Source organism: Cygnus olor, chromosome 8 (genome assembly GCF_009769625.2).
Source record: "Cygnus olor isolate bCygOlo1 chromosome 8, bCygOlo1.pri.v2, whole genome shotgun sequence".
NCBI classification, from domain to species: Eukaryota; Metazoa; Chordata; class Aves; order Anseriformes; family Anatidae; genus Cygnus; species Cygnus olor.
The window spans coordinates 28,817,946-28,841,237 of NC_049176.1; the positions used below are offsets into that span (position 1 = coordinate 28,817,946).

At 43.1% G+C, this 23,292-nt stretch overlaps 1 protein-coding gene and 1 long non-coding RNA gene across 7 annotated transcripts in view; one reads left to right on the forward strand and one right to left on the reverse strand.

Moving 5' to 3' along the window:
• The window catches only part of FGGY (FGGY carbohydrate kinase domain containing), a 280,231-nt gene that overhangs the window by 12,443 nt on the left and 244,496 nt on the right, over positions 1 to 23,292 (forward strand). The gene's annotated exons all lie outside the window — the stretch shown is intronic.
• On the reverse strand, positions 4,798 to 23,096 carry LOC121074009. Its single transcript, XR_005822053.1, has 3 exons — positions 22,846 to 23,096; positions 12,039 to 12,186; positions 4,798 to 4,942 (listed from the first exon to the last, which is right to left on the reverse strand). It is a non-coding gene; the product is annotated as an uncharacterized LOC121074009 (long non-coding RNA).

A 23,292-nucleotide genomic window follows, 5' to 3' on the forward strand; every position in this document is an offset into this window, starting at 1 on the left:
ACTTGTGTTATTTGCATATTTGACTGGTGGTCAATGAGATATATAGGAAGAAAGACCAGACGATAAGGAAGGGAGTGATCAGACAGAATCATTGATCAGGCAATAAGGAAGAGGGTGATTGTCTGCAGTTCTGATACGACGAGGTGGGAGGTGGCATGTCTGCCTAATGGCTATGGAATTTGATAATTTGGGAAAAAAAAAAAAAAAAAGCATTTCCAGCTGTAGGTTTGGAAGCTGTCTGGTGGTAGTGGTCCCTCTGTACACCCTGCGTCAGGTTTTATGACCCAGAGTTTGGAGGATGTACGCTGTTGGGAAAATGCACACATGAAATGCTGGTGAGAGGACTGCCAGCAGCACAGCAGTGAGTCTGATTTCAGAAAGTGCGCGCGTGTACTTTTTAAAGTGAAAAGCCATTTTGGTGCAGAGTGGCTTGTCTCCCATACAGCGTCGTTAAGGCAGACCAAACTGTCAAGGTCTTGGATGTTTTAGAAAAGTTTAGATTTTTTTTGAATTTTGGAAAAGTTCTTTATGTACACAAAGCACTTTAATGCAACTGAACTACAGTCAACCTGAATTAACAACCCCCTTCTCACGCTCAGTAGTGCCATTCTCAACCTGTGATTGTGTTGCTTTTTGTAGTCCACAATGTAGGAGCTCTGCATGGGGCTCTCACTAGTCCTTGTTTATGTACAAATTTGTAGCGAAGCGCCTCTGTCAGTTTTAGTGATGTTAATATTTTTTATAGACTGTTCCAACTGCGTTCTTTGTGTGTACACAGGCAAATCAAGGACATATTCTCCTTCCAGTATGTGAATTAAACAGAACTGGAGAATCACATTTCAGACAATATAAATCTAGCCACTTTAGGAGATTATACTGTTGTGACCTTATTGACAAAGCAGCTAAAACATTTGAATGTTTTGACGGGGATATTTAGAAAAGCAGGAGGCCTTTCAATCACTCAGGTGCTCTGAATTTCCACTGTCTAATTGTAACCCTTGTTTTAGCCCTGTCTGCAGTCTCAGCCTTTTGTTCATTCTTTAATAATTTCCAGTTGATTCCGTGAGACTTGTGGAAAAAAAGTGACTAAAGGTATCTGAATTTACCCTTTACCCACATGAGGAATTCAAGGACAATTCCGGTAACGCAGGATAAAGCATACTTTATGTACAAGCTAATGTAGTTATAGCCATGCATATTAAATGTAATCTGCACTTGTAAACGGGAGTTTATCAGGAAATGTCACTAAATAGGTAAGGAAACTTTAATGGATAGTTTATTACTTCCAGGGATGGGCTCTGTATGTAGTTTATGTAAAGCTAACATTTTAGTGTTAGCGTATTTGGTCAGTAAGCAAATACACTTTCATTCTAAGTGTATTTTGATATAAACAATACAAGCTCATGTATTCTACCTGTCAATGTCATAACCACTTATGAAAATCAAACTTGCAGAATTCAGAATCAACCATCACAGCTCGGTTTACTTGTTAGTGTTGTCACACAGTATCCTTTAAACATGGTTACTCAAATAATTGTGGCACTTTGCTCACGAGGCAGCGGTGGCCAGAGGGCAGGGTGTTCAGTGACGTGTTGCAGGAGCTGGGCCACGCGTGTATTATCCACTTTTTTTTTTAAAGGCTTCATTAGGAATATTTGATTTAGCCTACTGAAAACTCAGCAGTATGTGATTTGGCCATTTTTAAACATCAGGGCTTCAGGACTCACTTGGGTGAGGAGGGAAAACATAATATGTCATCTCCAGGCACGTGAGATGTCTTCTCTGTATTCTTCAGGTTGTACAATTTTTATACCATTTGCATTGCAAGAGGCAAAGTAATAAAATAGTGTCAGAGTGCTTAATACATTCCATGGAAGGAGAAAGATACTCTGTAGTCACAGCCAGTTCCGGTAAAGTATTCTTGGTGAGATTATAGTTGCTCTAATAACTACAAAAGACACTGGGGATTTATTTATTTATTTTTCCACAGGCCCTAAAAGCAAACTATGGTGATACTAACAGTTTACCAAAAAGGCAGATGGCATTTCGTAGGGCTCTGATTAGAAGAAGTGGGTGCAGCTTTCTTTTGTCCCACCTTCACTTGTCTTCACTGCAGTTTACAGCACAGCTTTTAAAGGTAGTAGCCACAAAGAACTCGAAGTGCTACGCTGTAAGCTACAGCAGACCCGCAGCTGTTGTGCAAGCTCTTTGCTTCCTGTGGTGTGGATGGGAACCTTAAAAATTGGGTAGGGTAGCGAGCAGGAAATGGGAGCCATTACAGCTGTTCCAAGGAAGTGGTTCCACACGTGAGTCACAGCCCTGGTTTCTCTGTGCTGTGTGGGAGCGGCGTCCTGTCCCGGGAGGATATTGCCAGCTTCTGGGGCCGGGCAGGTCCAGCTGCTGCTGGGACCTGAAAAGAGAAAAGAGAAGGAGGCTCTGAGTCCCACCAGCATCACTTCTCCACGCTCTGCTTGCTACCTGTTGTTTGGGCAGCTGGAGCAAGGGAGAATCAGGACTCGAAGCCCTCTTACAGTTCTATGCGGCATGAGTTAAGTGATACGTTCTGCTGCTGTTAAGACCAGAGAGTGACAAGGAAAGCTGTCCTTTACCGCAGGGTCTGACCACATGCCACAAAGGCCTCGGTTATCCTGTGGAGAACAAAATCTACTACTGTGTGAGACAGCCCAGGTTGCCAAGTCTTGCCTTTTTTTTTTTCCTCCTGCTGTGAGTCACCCAGCTCTGGCAGAGGCTGGAGCCCATCTCACATCAGCACAGGAACCTCTTGCCCTCGCTCTTACTCCGGCCCATCCTAGAGGAAACCTGCTATGTAGGCTGCTGCTCCCTCTCTTGCTGCGTCGAAGAGCTGCCACACCTCAGTTTCTTCAGGCCTTCTTGTCAGGGCACCGCTGCCTTACTCATAACGGATACAGACACCGAAACCAAGCAGTCCCTCCTCTGCTCTCCAGGCTCTGTGCCTCCTGCAGGCTTTTTCAGTGCTGGAAGGCCTCTGTACTTTCACTTTGCCCCATCTAGTTTAAAGCCTCCCACAGGAGCTGTTTCTGTTTCTTCTCAGGAAGAGAAGGCAGAGAAGATGAGACAGATGCTGGAGGTTGAGTGTTGTTATTGTTGATCCTTCCTAAGCCCACTCGTGAGATAAATCACCGAACCACTGTTCATTAAAGTCTTGCCTGTTTCCTGCAACAGTGCTAGCAGTGGTCCTGTGCTGGCAGCAACAATTTGAAAGACTGAGTGTGCACAACGGGTGATGTGGAGGAAGGACAGAGCTTTGTCTCCCACTTTGTTATCTTTCCACTGTTTAAGTGCATCTTCTTCCATCCCCGATGCGAAGGTGCACAGAGCTGTGCCACAGCTCACTCACCGGTGATCTGATGGTTTAGAGGTTTCTGTTGTGTGTAAATCGTGGCAGAGGGAAAACTAATACCTGAGTCCCCAAGGCTTTTGGTAACGTTGTGGCTCGCCAGAGATCCTCCATCCCTTATTTCTTGCTGAGAACCTGTCCTGTCATCTTACTCATGGAGCTAGAGGTGTGGCAGCAGTAACAATTTTGGGAACTTAGGTCTTTGATATAAATTTGAATTAATTTTATGATATTAGGAAGCTGATGCAATGGAATTTCTGTATCATGAAATGTGTTTGCAGCAACAAAGGCTATCATTACATCTTAATGGCAATCCATGAAAGTGCTTGCAGTTTTGGGCAAAAGGTGACACTTATCCAGGGAGTGGAAGTCTCCAGAACTGACAGGAGTGACTAGGATATGCGGATGCACTTCATTTTTGTTTGCTCGTATGTCAAGATAGCCAGGTGTGAGCTATTTCTATTAGCAGAGTTGATTGTTCATGTTAAAGCAGTTTGTGGCCTGGACCAGCTTATTAGGCACAGTGCACATGCAGGTTTGGGGCCATTTTTTGTTTGTTCCATCTGACTTGCATCCAGTGAGTTCAGTTTAGGTTGTTAAAAGACAGTTCAGGTATACCATGAAGGGGCAGTACAAAGATTTGTGGGAGAAGCAAAGGGGAAACCTCACACAGGAAGTCTCGGGCTACATGGGAAAAGAAATGAATAGAGGTTCGTAGCATGGATGAAGAGCCAGTGTAATTCACAGAAAGCAAGCTGGTCTGAAAGAGCTGCACGTTCAGAAGAAAGTTCTTGCACCTGCCTGGATCCTGTATCCTTGTAGAAGGCCTGATACAGCCCAGGGAATCTGCTAAAGCTATGAGGAAGCTGAGATAAGGTAATCTGCACAGAGCTGATTTCTGTTTTTTTAAGAGAAGTTTTGTAAATATTTCTAAACTCACTGTTGGTCAGCTCTGCTGCATTTTCACCATCATACAACCCACCAGGATTAAACAGTGAACTGGGTGCTTCTGCAGGTGGGCTTCCAGGGAAGGACGCATGCAAGTTACAAGCAACTCTTTGGGGTCAGCATAAGTCTCCTGGATGAAACAATTGGACTCTAATTCTCAGAAAGGGGCACACTCGGTACACTACGTGTGTACTTAGAAAAGCCAGACTAGGGTGAGGCTTGGACTTTGATCGCTCCACAGAGGCTCACCACACATTGTACTATGTAGGTTCAGAAGTCAATTGCACACATGATCAGAAGCATGATCAGATGTGTTGTCTAGAGACTGTGATCATCTTTGCTTTCACTAGCATCTCAAGAACAGTGCTTTCAGGTGATTATGAGGTTAGGGAAGAGAAATCAGGCACACATTCTTCACAGAAAACAGAAGAGAAAACAGGAACACATTCTTCAAAGAGACCTAACCTCCAGGTTCCCTAGTGCTCCAGCTGCATCCACCTGGCACCTCATGGGTATTCCTCACCCAGGTGCTTCCAGAGAGCTGGAAAGTATGGAAGGGAGCTCAGGGGGTGTGATATCTTTTCGAAGGTGGAAGAATACTTGCAAAAGTTGGATCTGTACAGATGGAACCAGTATCAGTTAGGGACATCCGATAATAGTTTCCACAGTCAAATCCAATTTTTATTTTTAAAAAGTGTGAAGAGTTTCTTCTCCTTTTGCGTAGTAACTGAAAACACTGGCTGTCCCTCAGTAACTACCATTTTCTTAGGTACCTATACTGTCTTGGAAGTTTGCCCTTCATGATAAAAGGGGGACACCTTTTAATTTCTATAAAATTAAACAGTCTTCCAAGAGTCATGCTAGGGTTGCACAGCACGTTGAATTAAATTATATACCTGAAGACAAAACCCACCAATCTTATAAGTTATTTTGTATTTGTTATTTTATATTTTTGATAAAAACAGAATAGTCTGTAAAGTCAAGAGGAAAAGTGTTACCGAGTCCTAGTTGTTATTTTTAATGTAACAGTACCCTGTTCCTGGGTGAGGAATATCCACGAGGTGACAGGTGGATGCAGATGGAGAACTAGGAAATTTGGAGGTTAGGTCAGGCCACTGATACCAGGAACTGAACAAGGGCTAAAGCTAGGATTCCTACTGAACCTTCAGTTAGATATTCAGGCTGATGAAGGTGAGGCTTAACCTTAAAGACATCCTCTTCCTAATGGCTTCTTGTACTCCTGGGTGCCAAGGCTTGTGGTGTTGTGGGTACAGGTTTGCAACAGCAACCTTAATTAAAGTAGTGCATACAGCTCAGCCATCTATCCCATACCACTGAAGCTATACAGTGCACCTGGGCTGAATTAGCATTTCTGATTAACCTCTGCTTTTTGCACAAATGTTTCAAGGTGTTAATCCTTATGTTAGTGTAATGAGCTGGAAAAGCTTTGGCTTGAAGTCCAAGCAGCATCTCAAAAAACAACTGATGTTTTTGTCATTGTCTTGACTGGCAGACAGAGCCCAACTTGGTTTGATTATTTTGTGCTTAGACTGACAGCTTGTATGTTGTGTTTTATCTTTAGAAAGAACTTTTGCCATCTCCAGTTATAAGCTTCAAAAATAGTACAGGTTTATAACTGAAGGGCTGGCAGATGTTTAGCTGTTGTGGATAAAAGCAAGGTTTAAGTACAGTTATTAATTTCACATGCTGATATCATGGAAAGCAGTGAATAAGTGCTAAAGACCGACGCATTATATTTGGCTTTTAAGAATACTAGCACCCTAACAAATTGTTTATATCTCTGCTGCTTATTCTTTGTAACTCTTTGTAATGCTTCCAGTGACTACAATGACATACTTAGATAGAAGAGCTGATCTACTGAAGCCTTACCCTAGAAATGAACTCCACTAATCAACTGCTCATGACTACAACAGATGTTTCTGTTTTTCAGACAATTGGAACCTCATGTTCTACTATATTTTTTAATTTTTTTTGCCTTTCATACTGGCAGCAAATGCCCAATTACACATGTGAGCTTCAAAAACTCGTCACATGATACCAGGAACAAATTGTTAAGTCAGTCAGCAAAGTTAAGGCTTGAAGTGGTGGTCCACCAAAGGCAGCCAGGTCTAAGAAACCGGAGGAGTGGTTTGTGGAACTACCATGCTGTGGTTTTGTTGTAAATGCCAGTACACTCTTTCAGCCTCTTGTATGAAATTTGGAAATGTCAGATGAACTCAGATCAAAACTATTTTTTCAAAGGCTGAATCATTTTAGGTGTGGAGATAAAGTTAAGTGATACTTCTGAGGATACGAGTATTATAGTCTTGAAACCACAAAAACGGGATGAGAATTGTTTATATGATGTTATGTAAGGACTTATCTCCTGAAGCACATTAGAATTGGTGAATTTTCAGATATACTGGAAATATAGATGTGAAGAATTTTCTTTTTATTTTGCTTAGTCTGTTGCATTTAAATTACCACTCCACGTTTTTCTGTCCATAAGTGACTGGATCCTTGATCAATCAACGTCTTTGTGTGATTTGGGCAGAAGGAAAAATAATGTGGGTGGAAAGAATGATATATTGTCACCCCACAAAGACGCAGCATAGTCTGCTGTCAACAAAATCAGAACTACACAGAGGAAGTGAGCCACCTGTTAAAGACTATAGTGGAACCATGAAAAATTGCAGGCAATAGAGACACTTCTTTGAGATTATAGCAACTCATTTGCAAACCATTTTTCTGTTAGCCATGAGCACTTCACCATGAACTTTCCCCTACCCACAGCTACCCGCACTGGATGGATCCAGGAGCCATTGCACAGCAGGGTTGAACAGGCAAGACCAGGAAGTTTATCAGTATTGACACTCTGTTAGCCAAGCAGGATCCTGACCAAATGTGGGGTACCATAACCAGGACTTGTTCTTTCACCCCTTCCCAAAGTAAATATATTAACTTGCTGCTGTTGCTGGACCTGATTGTCGTGATAAACACGAGTACAAAGAGCACTGTGAGTTGCAGGCTGTTTCATTAAGCGAGCGGCATACAGGTGAGAATGAGAGTGAGGGGGACATTGACTGCCTCTGGTGCCACTATCAGGTTACTAGGTGATTTCTCTCAGTGCCAAGATTTTTGTAGTAGAAACGTGTCCCATTGGTAAACAATTCCTGTAGGGGCCAATTAGATTGCTGTCAGAAGCACAGGTGTCAGCGTTTGAATTACAAAATTGTAGAGGTGAGATTTAGTCAATTAAGAATAGGGCCAATAATATGCACTGGGCATGTCTCTGGTTGGTTCCAAGCAGGTGATCTGCTGTCTTCTTTGAACATCATATTCCTTTCTTTATTTGAAAGCCACATCTAACCTCCTGATGCTGTTTGCACCTGTGTTTGTAGTGGATGGAACTTGAAGTTGGGTTGAAGTAACACCTTTCTTTCTACTCATCTTTACATAGATTTCATTTTGGATGGGGGGATAGGTCTGGAGTGCAGAAGGATTTCTGTCTGCTTAAAGATGCTGTAATTTTTATTTTTATTTTTTGTGGCTGTGGATGAGATTTCTTCTTTGCCGCTTTCTCTCTGGGTAGAAGAGAAGGGAACTGAGAGGCCCATAAAAGGTGAAAACCAGAAGGGCAATAGATGTTCCTCATTAGAGCACATGCACAGAGTGATCGGAGTGGGATGAGAGGAATCGTTAAGGGAAAGAATCCTCTAAGCCAAGGGATGACAGGATTTCCAGAAGAGCTTGATTAGAAGTGCTGAAGTTGGCTGGCAAGCCACAGGGAGTGAAGATAGAGTATTGATTTGGAACTTTGGCAAGTGCCTTTTGAAACTGTGAGGAGACGAGTATGGGAAAAGAAGGGAAAGGATTGATAAACAAAAGAATACAACATGGAGAAAACCAAGCCTGTTGATGGGAGAGGAGGAAGATACAAGTAGGAAGAAAGACAAACTGGTCAAGATGTCTCTAACACTAATGGGAAAGAGCAGATGCAAGATCCCTTTCAAGCAGTACTGGAAGAGTACTGCTTGATGCGTGCCACTGTCCCCTTGCTGAGCCTTCAACGAGGATCTGGCTGAAGCATGGCTTTCCTGCTCTCTGGATGCTGGGTGTCAGCTTGACTGTACCTTTTTTCTTGCGTTGTCTTTTCTGATAGGTTTAGTCTCGTTTCTCCTCTCCAAATTGGCAGTCCTGTAGTACACGTAAGAGGCTACCTTTGGAAGCAGTTGCTTCTCAGAGTAGCCGGCCAGTGGGTGATAGAGATGTTCTAGAGCCCCCTGAAGTAAATGCAAAGACTCCAGCTGGTGTCAGTAGTATTGTATCTGTCTACACCTGATTAAAAATCACTTTTCCTTCGGCTGTTTTCAATCTGTCTTTCTCTGATGTGTCTAGGAGAGCTGCAGTATGAAAAGTGCAAACCAAAATGTATCTAAAGGAACATGTCAAGAGGTAATTAGCAGTGAACAGAGTTGAAATACAAGTCTTCTGGACTTAACATTTTCACACTGTTGGTCTTGTATCTTGAGACTGGGATCAGTGTTTTCCCTTCTGAAATATTTAGCGATGGTAGCCTGTTATCGTGTTAATCCTACCTTTTAAAACAGGTAACCTGGGGTGTATAGAGAGAACAGAAGTCTGAATGGGCAGCAGGAATAATTTCATCTGGTTTCCCAGACTCCAGATAGCTTGGTTTGAATAGTTCTCAGACAGACAGAGATGGGAGTGAAGATACACTGTCAGACTAACAGAAGCATTTCCCCCTCCCTCTTATAGGGCAAGAGGAGTCAGTAAACCAAAGCCAGCTTTGACTGTAACCCTAATTAGGGAGCTCCCGGGATCTTTGGAGGGGCATAAGAAAGCTCTGTTACCTTCTGCCCTGCTTCCAGGCTTGCAGCAAGGGAGATGCAGAGATTTCCCCTTCCGGGGAGGATTTCCAAAAGACTTCAGTGTGCTGTGTGATTCACTTGTAGTAGTCTTGTGTGTGCGGTGTGTGTGTGTGTGTAAGTACATCGTGGCCCCCTTGGGAGGGCAGTGGCAGCAGATCTGCCCTGTCAGTAGCCAGTCACAGCTGTGGCTGTGTGGGTTACCCAGCAGAGTTCAGTCCCTGGGGATTTTCAGCCTGCCACCCCTCGCCACCACGTCCATGCGCTCGCTCACATACGCACGGTGCCATCAGCGAGGAGTCATCTGCCGGCTGCACGCCCACAGAGCACATCAGGAAGGAAACGGCTGGTCTCTTAAAGTCAGGAGTATTTAAAAAAAAAAAAAAAAAAAACCAACAAAACTGCAAGCAGCAGGCAGCCCGTGTACCAATTCCTCCCGGACTGCAGGAATCCTTTGCCCTGTGATTCATGCTGAGCTGTCCGGTCCATCCGGCAGCAGCCGTGTCAGGCAGCCACCCACTTTTAACCGGGTGCCGGTGCTGCCGCTGCTGGCACCAGAGCCTGCAGCGTTTCAGGATTCTTGTGTTAGTCAGGGCACTGGCACTTCCTTTGGCATTTGTCAGTCTGCAGGAAGGCTTGTGTGCGAGCGAGGGCTTTTTTTTGTTGTTGTTGTTGTTATTATTTTGTTCATTTACACATTTGGAACCTGAAGGTTTGATTCAGACGTCTTCGTTGCTCTCCGCTTCCTGTAGGTTGAAGTCTGTTTTCTGATGATTAGCCAATACCGGCTGTTCTGGCAATGAAGATGTCTCAAATCAATCCTATCCTGTCTGGCTCTCAAATCAATCCTATCCTGTCTGGCTTTCCAGGAAGAGCTGCCCCTCCCCTCTCCCTCCACAACCCCTGTCATCCAAGATTGAAATTTATCAGAGCTGCTGTGAGCAGGAAATTAGCTTCTTTACAACTTGTTCTCCACTGCTTCTCATTCATTTTATTGTTTTAACATTTTCCAGAAAATAAGGCAGAAAACAAACCTGCTTCCTCTTTAGAAAAGTTGTGCTGTTAACCTGTGAAATGCTCATTTCCCTGGCAGGCTGCTTCTTATCTTTATAGCAGAATCACAAGATTGAAATCAGTTAAAGTTGAACTGAGATAAAGAATAAAACACTGGAAAACATTTAGTCATCCTTTAGCATCCTGAAGATAAGGATTTCTGCACATAGGCATCAAAGCAGTAATGAACACCGCGGGAGGGATTGGCTCAGGAAAAATGGAGTGAAGGGTGCTACCTACTGACTTAGGAATGTGCCTGTGAGAACTTACTTGCAGTTCTGGGGCTTCAACACCTACATTAAATTTACATGATTTTTCTGAAGAGCCGAGCACCTGCTACTTCTATCCATGGGAAACTCTCCTTAGAATTGCATTCAGGTAAACGGAAAGTGGTTTTAGCTTATTTTATGTCTGACTTTAAACGTGTATATTTATGTTTTCTATGTGTATTTTCAACAGCAGCATTGGAAGATTTTTTGAGGTATGCAGAAGGAAGACACTCTCTTAATTAACATCAGACATTTTTGGTGCTATTCAGCATTAAAAATAAACCTCGGCCTTTGCCAGAAGTAAATTTGGCAGTTGTGTGCTCCCTGCTGCAGGAAAACAATGTCTCTCTTCAGAGCTCAGAACCAAGCTTTGGCAACGAAATGAGGCCCAATGTCCATTGATCTCAATGGAAAACCTATTATTAGAAAAATCACTGTGACCACATCCTGCCATCATTTTGTACTGAGAACCACCACTGAGGTCAGCAGGATTTTTCTGCAAATATTTATGGCAGGATATGGCCCACTTCAGGGCATTCTGAGGGTTGACAAGCCTTCAGCTGAATTGTTCCTGCTTCTTGTTGATCCTATCAGTCCAGCAAAATCAGATCCGTGAACAATTCAAAATTCCACCATCTAAGCTGATGTTGAGTGAAACTGAGTAACTTATTTTGTGCGATTTGAATGCAAACATGAGGCAAGACTGTGGCATTGCACAGTGTCCTGACTGGGCAGGTGGTGCTTTGGACACTCAATGGGTTGTATCCTTCTAACTTCTCAAGAAAGCATAAATTGCCGCTGTGTCAGATAGGCCTGGGGCTTCGGTGAGTGAAAACTGTTGTTAATTGAGTAACTCAAGATTTTTGTTTTCAGCAAATGCTCTGCATATGTGACTAGTGCAGCTAATTTCCTGCTTGCCAAAGTCAGTTCTATCAATGCTTATTGGAACCACAAACTCAGATAGGAGAGGGAACACACTCTCATTTATCCTTTTGATATGGGGAATAAGTGAATTCTTTTTGGCTTACTGTACATCTGTGTTTTCACTGGACAGCAGAAAACTGTGTCACTGACTCATTGTTTGATCTCGGGTAAATCATCCAGTCCAGTCTATCCCAGTACCCTCATGTACATAAACAATGCAATGACTCTCATCTGGCTTTACAAGCTGTTAGAATAACTTCATTTTATATAGCTTTAGCTTTCCCTCAGTCTTTTCCAGAATGCTTTAATGGTGAAAGAAGGAGGCTTGTTCCTGAGTCAAGCCAAAAGGTTTCTCGTCCCTGTCTGGGTGCTGAAACAATCAGTGAGCACAAGTTTTTATACTTTGCATAAGCAATACTATTTTAGGTAGAGTAAACGTTTCTGGAAGCTGTAGGGCCAGGCTGTAAGGTTACACAAATTTGGCACTACAGAAATTGCTCTGATAAAAAGACAACCCAGCACTGCCAGCAATAGCTACTGGAGTCCAACCGGGCATTTTGGAAGGGGAGAACATACCTGTGCTGTGAACTGAAGTTGCTTCTTCTGAACTCTGTAAAGATTGCCTGTGTAGGGTGAAGTAGACACAGCAATGGATTGATGCTCACCTGAAAGAGGAGTTATGCTGTTGCCTGGTTCATATGAAGAATGTATTTTAGATTGTAGCCTAAAAATTATAAAACAAATTAAAAGCTTAATCATTTCACTGTGGTTCAACAGCTATAAAGGAAAAAAAAAAAGGCTGTAAAGTGACCTGTAGAGATAAATGAGACATTCCACTCTAGTAAGCCTTCAAGACATTTTCAGGTATAGACTATGAAAAATGATCAGCTACATTTTGAGACCCAGGACTTGCATTTGGTTTATGGCCTCCTCGTCCTGTAGTTATATACCTAAAGAAAATTTTACTTTAAAGCTGGGAAAGAAATGTCATGCTAATAAAAGAACTTTTGGTGGGATTGTATTAATTGCAAAGAAACTTGTCTCTTGTAAACTTTCTTCACTCCGAGATAAAACTTCTGGAGGGAAAAGACTGCAAGATCTCATGTTTTGAGCGTACGGGGGATGTGTGGCATTCCCAATAAGAGCACTTCTAAGGGATTTGAGAGGGAAATGTTTGCTGCATCTCTTCTTAAATGTTTACTGACTTCTCTCTTTGGCTTTTGCGAAGAAAATTTCCATTTTTCAATTTCAGTATTATCCCAACACAAGAATGAAACTAAATGCTAAAACCTCAAAAAATATAGCAAAATAGAATTCCTGTTTTCCAGCCAGTTCTGGACTAGAACAACTACATGCTTGTGGATGGTGCTGGAGAGAAAAGTTTCTCTTAAACATTTAACGAAAAGTGTAATCCTGCTACTGCACCTCGGTCAGAGATGCCTGGCTGCCTGATGGAGCTCTCCGTGAAGCCACGTGCGTTCCAACACCGCACAGCACCCAGCGCATAGGCACTGAGAGCACTGCTTTGTGGTTTGTGTGCTGAACTGGGACTCGGACTGGGTTCAGTTCTGGCTTGCTCAGAGATTTCTTTCTTAATCTTGGGCAATTCATTTAATCTTTCTGTGCTTTGGTTTCCTGTCCTTGAGAGTTTGCCTGCAAAATAGATTATTTTCAACTTAGAGTTCATATTTTGAACTCTAAGTTTTTAGAGTTTTTAGTCTAAGTTTTAGAGTTTTTATTTTGTATATAAAAATTGAATCAAATCAAAATAATGAAGATGAGAGGTCTGTGTGCTGTGTTTGCAGCTAAAAAGATTTTTTTCTTTAAGGCTCTCCTGGAAGAACAGACACTACCTTTTGTCAAGCTCTTTAGACAAACAATCAAATAGTTTCTAGGCAATTCTGGAGGTGTTGGGTCTACTAACAACCTTGTTTGCTGGGGTTCTTATCCTATGGGCAGCCCCACCTCAGAAGGCCCTATATTCATATATGTTTTGGTCAGAGAATGAGATACTTGGACCTCAGGAGAGGCACAGACCTTATAACTGAAGTTTCGTACAAGACTGTAATAGAAAATGAAAGAAAGACATTGAGAGAAGTCTTGACGTGGGTCTCCACCATTGCAGAGGCTGATAGTAGGAGTCTTCAAAATTCAGTAATTGACGCCCTTTGAATGAAAATGTGCAAGTTCAGTCTGTACAAAGAAGTCACATCATTGAAACAAAAGAGGATCTTTTAACTGTTTCCTTCTATTGTCTTGTCTTGCTATCTGCTTTGCCACCGATGTTCTTTTTTTGTCGGAACGAACACCGTGGGTTTTGTTCCCAGGAATAATAATAGCGATAATAGAAAATTACTGCTTTGCAAATCATTTTGGAAAGTGCATGTGGAAATCTTTAGGAGTGAAAATAGCTGCAGTGGATGATAGTAGGTACTAGTAACAAAAATGTTTGGCTTAAGATATTAAAAAAAAGTCAGATACTGAAATTTCATCTGGATAGATATAAGCATAGACTGAGTGCATGATCTCAGACGCTGGAAGGATGGAGGAGAGACTGTGAATACCCCGAAGTCCTGACCTGCCTTTGTGAAGTTCTCCTTACCACAGGCACTAAGTGTTCCCTAATGTAAGTCAAACACTCTGAATGAGGAAAGAGAGAGAAATTAGTCTGAACAGGAAGCTTCAAATATTCTAACTCTAATTGAGTTTAGATAATTAAGGGGGTTTAGAGCAGTAATTCAGAGGAGAATGGGAGGGGAGGACAGTTTAATTGAGATTGCCTGTCCATCTGTGAATTCTCCGTGCAGCCGTCTGTGGCACGTTCCCATTGCCATCCGTTCTGACCCGCGGGAACTGATGTAGTTTGCACCGACCTTACGAGTTAGCGACACTGCAGGCTTCCCTCGGCGCCGTGCTATTCACGCTCTGCTTCCGGAGCAGGGCATGGGTGACAGTTTTCTGTGTTGTCCTTGGCTGGAGGAAGTGCCCTGTCCTGTCATATCTGCCCTTTGGGGACCTCACAGTGGGCCTGGGGTCAGGCCAGGAGCTGGGGGAATGAGGAGCAGCGTTTGAATGCTGCTTTGTAGTTCAGCAGAGGCTGCTGGCAGGTCCTTGGAGCTAAGTCTTCATCCCTGCCACCGCAAGGAAGCCAAAATGGGAATCAAATCCCAGACCTCTGCTGCTAGGAGCAGGCTGATGGTGACCATAAGCCTGGCTGGTTCAGTAGGTAGGAGGAGATGGTGGCCGAGCCTTATTGCTTTCCACGGGAGAAGTTTTCCAGTAGCTTTGCACTATCTGCCTTTAGGAAACAGCTTTTTTAAAGGGTGCCATCATACATCCTGCACATCAGGAACAAATGCCTACACTAGCTGTGGCGAGGCTCCAGGGATCCCCTCCTGCTCTGCACATCCCTGTGGAGATGCAGCTGGCTGATGTCTCACAGACAAGCTGCCCTGCTACCTTTAGGGTGGCAGAGGGACACCCTGTGAGGTTCGGACACCACAGGCAGGAATCAGACGAGTAAGACTGCCCCGCAGTGCACACGACGGGATTGTCGTTGAGGACGGTGCTGAAGGGCTCGCAGCTGAGGCAGGCATTGGCATGGCTACCATCTGACAGCTTGGCCAAGCCCAGAGAGCTGCAAGAGTGGTGTTGACAACTGAATTTTGATTTAGTATTAAATAAATGAGAAATATGATGCTGGAGCTGTGTCCTGCTAGACCGGCCCTCTCTCTGGCTGTCCACCCTGCAGGCCAGGGGAGTGACTTCTGATTGTATGCCCATTGACACCCCAGTGATTTATGTGGAGCACCATGCCAATGTCATTGAGATCAAAATGCTGTTAAAACTGCAGCAGATCACACTTCTTAATTTAGAAAGAATCTAGCAGGTATTGAGAGGAAAAACCTTGAAGCCTGTCGGAGCGCTGACAAATCGTGATAAACTTGGTGTGCTTTGTTAGTAAATACAAGCAACCCAATTTGCTGCTCTCTCACCCTAAGGACCTCTGAGAAAACAATGAAGGCACCTGCAGGTGGCTCGTCTGGGGTTTTCTTCTGGTCTCCTTCAGCTCTTCTACGAGTGCCTCAGTGGAGGAGCTGCGGTGAAGTGCAAGGGGCCGGTTTCTGACAGACCGAGCCACTCGTGCCAGAAACCTGCTCGTCAAAAGCCAGGAAACAAACTCGAGGATGTTTTCACGTGGAGAGCTGGGCAAACGCTGCGTACTAACCTGCTACCATCAGGTGTTTTCCCAGTGATTGTCATCGTTACTATTCCTCTGGGGCTATTCGGATATGGGGAAGTGGAATAAATAATCAAAGAGGATGTTTCTGGCTGCTAATTTTCAGTCAGATTTGATATTGGTCCAAGATTTAACACTTCCTTTCTCTGCCAACCACATACTAAAAATAACATATTTTCAGGATATTGGAGACCTCTGGTAATCTGTGGTATTTGGCACTTGAATATTGCCTTTCATCTGGAGGTCTCAAGGCAGAAAGTTGGAGCCTCACAGTGTCTGCCTGAAGTTGGGAGAATCTGAGACATTTTTGATGTTTGATGTGTAAGCGAACAGGAGGCAAAAAGCTCAGAATGGCTGGGAAAGTCTGCATTTCCTTGCTGAGTGGCATCTATTTAAAAAAAGAAAAGGCAGTTTTACCTCAGCAGCACAGTGAATCCTTTGTGGGGCCAGGGGAGATGCAGGCGGTGCGTGCAGCAGGGATGCACTAGCGGGGAGGACAGTTCACCCAGCAGAAAGTTGCAGGTTGGGAAGAAGCTAATTCATACTTTGTTAGTTTCATTTTCTAGTTAAGTAAGGCTTTAAACTGTCTTCCAGTAATCAGATTTTTAACTAACACTTTCTGGCAAAAGGAATGCTTTTTGACAGAAGTTTTTTGTTTGTTTGTTTTTCTCTTTTCCTTCTCTGTACTTTATTTTTCTCTTTTTTTTTCCTAGTCATTGGTAAGTCAGAGATGGTGAAAGAAACTTTAAAAAAAAAAGAAAAAAAGGCATTGTTGGGCTGGAAGAAAAGCCAAAGATTGGTTCTGTTTGTGTAGATTTATTGTAATGTCACCAGAAGTGAGGAGTGTTCCCTGCTCTGCCCTGAGCACTGCAGCGCGATGTATCAGACGGGTCTTCTAAGGCCTTGGGAAAGCATCTGCTTTTCCTCTGTTGGGAAAACAACACATAGGTGGTGGGATTCAGCCAAAGGCTGCGAGTCCAGTGAGGGAGCGCTAATAGAGACTGATCTAAAAGACGGGCTGAGAATGAGACAGGAGTTCCCCAAGGAAACTGGATTTATTTGGATTTCCTCTGAGCAGTCGAGAGCTTTTCTCCCAGGACTCGGAGTAGCAGCAGAGCCTCTTCCCTCCTGAGTTGAAGGAGCGTTAATGATTCCTTGTGTTTAATAGTTTTGATTGCTCTGCTCATTTTGATAATTTGCTTAAGTCTCTTGAAGCAACAGTAATTTAATCAAACTGGCAGCACTAGTCGCTTGCCTGGAAAACAGCAAGCCCATTTGTCCCGCAGCAGTGGTGCACGCAGCTGGCCCTCCTGGCCCCGAGCAGTTGTGAGAGCAGAGCGGGCTCTGCGGGGAATTACTGCCATTACTGTCCCCAGCATGTCACATGTCCGTGGATTTTCATTTTGTGCCATCTCTCACAAAAACTGGGGGCACAGGCTGATAGCCACAGCTCTCAGAGCCCATGGAAAATAACCTGCAGCCTGTTAATAAGCAGGGACCAAAACATGCCGTTATTTCATTATTTTTGAGTTGATACAAGAACAAGATACAATCCACCACCTGGCAACCTGGCCAGGCATGCACATGTCCTCCTGCCACTGGTCAACGTTACTTGTTTCACTTGCAGGCACTCATAGCTCCAAGTGCCAAAAGCTGCTCTGAGTAATTGATGCTGTTTATATTTGTCATTACAACAAATTTTACATCTCTTGTGTCCATTTAGCCTTCCCAATCCACCTGGACCCTCTCAATAAACTACTCCTCATGGCCTGTCTGGCCGACTCTGAGAACAAATTGTTTTTTATTCCTAAAAGGCTTTCTCCCATTTGGATACTCCGAGGCTGTTTGCCTTGTGGCTCAGCTCTGGCGGCCGTCCCTGCCAGCACTGCACATGCTGCTCTGGGTGCTCTGAATCATCGAATTTTGCTGGATCGTAGAGCCTTGACCCCCTATGAAGCCATTCCTCTAGTGGGAGGTGGATCAGGCGTTGGATTCCCGCAGGCACTGGGCGCTTTCCATTGCAGGGAAGGAAGGATCCTTACTTTTTGGTACTCCTCATGTGGTGGCACAGAGATGACTTTGAGAGCCTCCCTCCCGTGCGTGAGCACTGCATTGTTTATTTGGCGTAAAGAATGAAGTCACCTGCCTGATGAGAGATTTAAATGTTAGGGAAATGGCAAAACTGCCCACAGCTATTTGGTCTGCCAAATCTCGGGGAAGTTATCTTTTCCACCCTGATTGGGGGAGCTCCTTTTGTGTTTCAGCTACTACACTATGTTGTCTATCTGACTGGGCACTGAAGCCATTTCTAAGCTTCTGCTTGCCTCATCTGGCCCCATCTGGACAGATGTGAAGGAACACAGATGGATAATAGGATCCCCCCCCCGCCATTGACAGTAAGGTACAAGTACTGGGTCTCATCAGATATATTTCATGCCTGACTGTTGCATCATGCTTAGTGACCTTCAAACTCTTGATTGTGTAGAGACTGTGGGGACCTTTTGATTTACAGCGCTTCTATTTAAGTGGTTGTACACCTTGGCAAGGGCCAAATTACTATTTCAGTTCAAGTCTGTGGGTGATGAGTGAAGAGACACATTTTGCACTCCTGTCACACTGCTGAGAGATTTATTTATTTTTGAATGTTACAGATTTCATTTGAAGTTAAAAAAAAAAAAAAGAGAATTCATTGCCTAAAGAAGAAAATGCCTTGATGAAACATTTCTTTGTCTCTTGCTTTACTTCTCATTCCTCAGGAATTGCTTCTTGAAGGAATCTCAGTTCCAGCTCTTTCTCCAACTTCGATTGTTCTGGGCCTTTGTCTCCACGTTAGTCATTTCTGGCTCTTGCTGGGTTTCTCCCAGTACCCTTCTCTTCATCTCCACTTAAAAAAAAAAAAATCTTTCCTTTGCATCTTCACTCTCTCTTCTCCCTTGGCAGGAGACGAAAGGTAGACACTGCTTGTGGAAAAGTAACCACTTTTAAACCTGTGAACGCAGAGGGAGGCTGAGAGAATCAAATGCACTCTAGATCTGGAGATGCCGGTGTAGAGATGGAGAGATAGTAGATGTTTTGGGGACTCCTGCATTGCTCCTGGGCTAGAGAAAGAGAAGTGAAAGACAAGACAGCTGTTGGGGAGCAGAATTCATTCCCAGCCTCGCTGTCTGCACTCTCTGGCCTTCTCGGACGACGAGCAAGCAGGTGCCTGTCGGTTGAATTGCAGTGAGGATTGCACAAGAACTGTAGGCTGGTGGAAAGACTCCAGGGAGCCAGCTTCAGCCTACGGACAGTAGGTTTGACTCCCTTAGTCTAGACACTCTCACAGGGATTACGTCAGCAATAATTTGTCAGTCTCTATTTATTTTCCAGTGGCATGGTTAGTATTTACTAGGGCTGAGATTCTCCATATACTCTTCCGTACCCTGGCACACACGGTTTGCTTCTAGCAGAGTGGCTACCTGGGCCACAATTTCCACGCTTTTTTATAGTATTAGTGATACTAATCTTTAGAGGAAGCAAAGGCGTGTAACATACCTAAATATCCAAAACCCTTTGAGAAGCAAGGGGAACATCTTTCCCATGTTTTGAGAATTTCCACTTCCAGCTGATGACCCTAGAGCCTCAGATACTCTAATAAGAATTGTACGTAGTCAGATACATGCATCAGGTTTGGAAATAAAGGCGCGAGTATACCTTGTTGTCACATTAGGAATAAATCCTTCAGTCTCAAAACCACTGATGATTTGAGTGTCATAATTCCCTTCTTTTTACACAATAAACCTCTCACTTTCAGATACAGGACCTTGAGCAAAATTACACACAGTTGCTGGGGACTGTAAATGCAACCCTACTTTAAACCTTAATTTAGGTGCCTAACAAAAGAGGGCACTGTCTCTGGGTTCCCTGTGTAGTAAATGAAGAGATGACTCTGAGCTGCCTTTTGCAGAAATTTTTCAAGTAAACTTCTATTTTGAATCAGTCTCTGGAAGTTTTCCTCTTCCTATGGACCGGAGAGGAGGTCTGAATTAGGTAGAATAAAGTTTTAAAGTAAAGCCCTGTGAATAATCCCCTTTTTACTTCCTCCTTTCTTTTTTGCAATTAGGATAAAAAGTTCAAGTGCTGACGTTTTGCACCCCAATTTCTAGACTCCGTTGCCGTCCAGTGACATTGTGTCAAGTCTCCATAATGCAGAAAGAGGGTGATTGAACAATTGCATTTGTAGGGTCTGATATGGAGTAAGTCTACAATACAGACTCCTTAGAGTGTGTTTGGTACAGCACTTGGCTTTATAGTATGTAGCAGGATAACACAAGTTTTGCAAGACTTGTCTTTAATCATTTGGATCCACTCCCAGGTACCGAAAGGGCATTAAACGCTGCAACCGGCTGGTTTTGGGGAGAGCGGGAGAAGGGAAACCCATGGAAAAATAAGTCTTCAACTCAGAATGAAAATCAAGGGACTCTCTCAAGCTCCGAGGATCGATGTTGTTTTATTATTAAACCACTGGGTTGTTGTTCCCATGGAAACAAAGAAACAAATATTTGGAGCTGTGTAACACCTTCCACCAAAATTCCAGTTAAGAATGTTTTGGAAAGTGTTTCTGTCAATGTGAGCCCTCCTGTTCTCTGAATGAAAGCTTTGTGCAGCCTTCCTGGACTCCCGCATGGGCCACAAGGTGAAACTCTGCGCTCAACTTCACGAGCATTACTTGTCATTGCAATTCTTTAAAAGGAATTAATTGCATCGGGAGGTCTTTGCCCGGTACAAATGATAAGTGTGAGGCTCCAGGAATAACCCAAATGAAATGTGTGACAGCGGTGGCATTTGGTCGTTTGCTGTTGGTTTGGGTTCTTTTTTTCCCCCCTTAATCCATCATTTTCTACAGATCTACCCTAGCAAACATGTCGAATGATTTCACCTTGAACCCAGCGTGATCCATTCAGAGATGGAAGAAAAAAAAAGGATGAAATACAACTGAAATTTTGGCCAAAAATCATATTTACTTTACTAAGATAACATGATCCATCTATTCATTAGCAGTGGGAAGAAATCTTTCCATGCTGCCAGATATCTTTTACCTGAGGCACCCCATCTGTTTATATTTGCAGTTTGGGATGAGGGGAGGAAATCTGATCAAATTTAGCAGGTGCTCCTTTTTTTTTTTTAATTAAAATGGTGCTGTTGTCTTCTCTTTGTCTGCATACTTGCTTTCACCTGCAGGTCAACCATCACATTTTAACAATTTAACCACCAGAAAGTTGCCTTGTTACCTTGTTATCTAAACACAGAGTTTTGTCCAAACAAGAAGTAATAAAATACATAGACTCTGGTTTTCTGTGTTGGATTTTTTAGCAAATATAAGGTCAAAACTGTAATTAAATATCTCACCACTGGGAAAAGCATCATACTTCTCATTTCCAGTGTGGAAAAAAGTCGGCGATGTCTCATTAAGTGCAAGCCCATTTTGCAACCTTTCCCTTGCTGGAAGCAGTAATCATCCTTTTCTCGTCAACCCACCTACCTATTTTCACACAGTTGATAGACATTTAATATCTTAGAAATCTCTTCTGCTTTGTTAAATATCTTTGAAATCTGCTAGTTGGTTCAAAAGTTATTAAGGATGGGTGGGGAAATGTACACATTTACATAATGCTTTTGCACATTAGGCTAAAATGTAAGTTTCTGATGTGTGAGGAGACATCGCGATGAATTTGGTTCTGTATAAAATTGTGCTTTTCTTATGAACTCGTTCACTATGCTGCATTTACTCTGTGCAATACCACTCGTATGAGGATGCTGAAGTCCTCCAAATGTGCAGTAAAACAAATGCAATTGCCTAAAACTTTCTAAATTCAAATGGATTTTTTCCTCGTATTCCCCACCCTAATGAACGTTGACATTATTTGTCCAGAAACTGCTCAAAGTTGGAAGATTTAAATTGTAACCAGCTCTAAAAATCACCCTTTTCAAATTACAAGCAGGCAAAAGTATACCAGCATGGGGAACCTTCATTCGCTGTAGGGTGAATGAACTGTTGGGATGCCTTTGATGGACCACACACTATAATACCTTTCAGCATTATCAAATAATAACTCAGAAACCCTTAAGCCATATGCTATTTGAACTGAAGTCAGAGGGCATATTCGGCATGTGGTTTGTGGTCCCTGGAACATATCGTGACGGGTGGAATATACTTAAATGAGAGGCTAGGAGGTAGTGCTTTTTATTTGTAAAATCCTGCTTAAGATAATTAAAGTAGTGTAGAGCAGAAGGAAGTCTTTTGCCTAGGCTAGTGGTTATCTGCGTATCATGGCCTAGCATGTCTCCTGTCTCGTAGGAGTATGTAATTCAAGAAGTGTCCCTATGAAAGGGAGAAGTAGCTTTTGTTCTCAAAACCCAGCGTTGTCGTGATTGAGGCCACATGTGCCTTTATGGTCCCTAATCAGTTAGAGGCTGATTCCTATTTAGTTCCTTTCAACCACTATTATTCCAGCTTTATGCTATTGTAAATTTGCTTGTTCTCATCAAGTTATACTGGAGTGACTCTGTGGTGTGTCAGGCTCTAGGTACAGAGATACCAATAGTCTTCCTAATGTACTTTTGCTGGCTCAAGCTTATATTTTTCTACAGAATGATTCACAGTAACTGCGCCCCAGGCGCTGGCCTGAACTAGAAGGTTATGCAGCAAAGCTACGTTACTTTAAAATATCAATTCTGGTTTTAAAGAGATGCATGAAAAGGGAGGGGTTCTTGTGCTGGAAATAGTCTATGTGTTTTGAATGCCTTGCAGTATGGTGAAGGATAACCCGTTGTCTTTGAGAGACATTGTGAAAGCTCACGTCTTCTCCTAAGCGAAGATCCTGCTGCAATTGCAAAGTTACTGGTTGTGAATGTTAGAGGAGGCTCGCTCAATTGATGAAGATGTCTGTGCATTTATACTTTACAGTTATAGCTTATCTTTCAGAGCTGTAATTTTGCTAGAAAATGCAGTTGTTATTTCTCCCTATTAGTTTCAGCTTTAATTTGTCTGATAATTGATAATAGTTTCTCTGTTCTGAATGCACCGCCGTTTTTATCAAACACTAATAAAATAATGGATTTATAGTATTAAAAACCAGCAAATCTGATAATGAGAGTACTTACCCAGGCTGTAGGAAAGCGGAGTTCTAGTCCCTTTTCTCCAGAGGTAGTTGAACCCCCCCTATCTCTAGCTTCCAGGAATGGTCTTAATCACTACATTTTAGGATCAGGTTTTCATTTTGAAGAGAGAACATTATGTTTTCTGGATCACTCACTGGAACTGGTCTCTTGCCCTCGAGGTGTGTGTCAAGTCCACAGGGCCGCTGATTTATAGGTCATTCTCGCTGGCTAGCTTGATGCTTGTTGAGGTTCTTCAAACAAGGGAGGGGACCTACAACCAGAAAGGGTTTATTGGGGCTCTAGCCCAGAATATTGTGTACTGCCCGGTTGGGAAACTGGTCCAGATGTACTTTTTGGGTATATTTTGATTCAGGGGCAAGGAGCCAACGTGTCAGTTGTTTGCTCCACTGACTTTAAAGGATGGATTTGTCTGCCAAGCAGTTTTTCCCC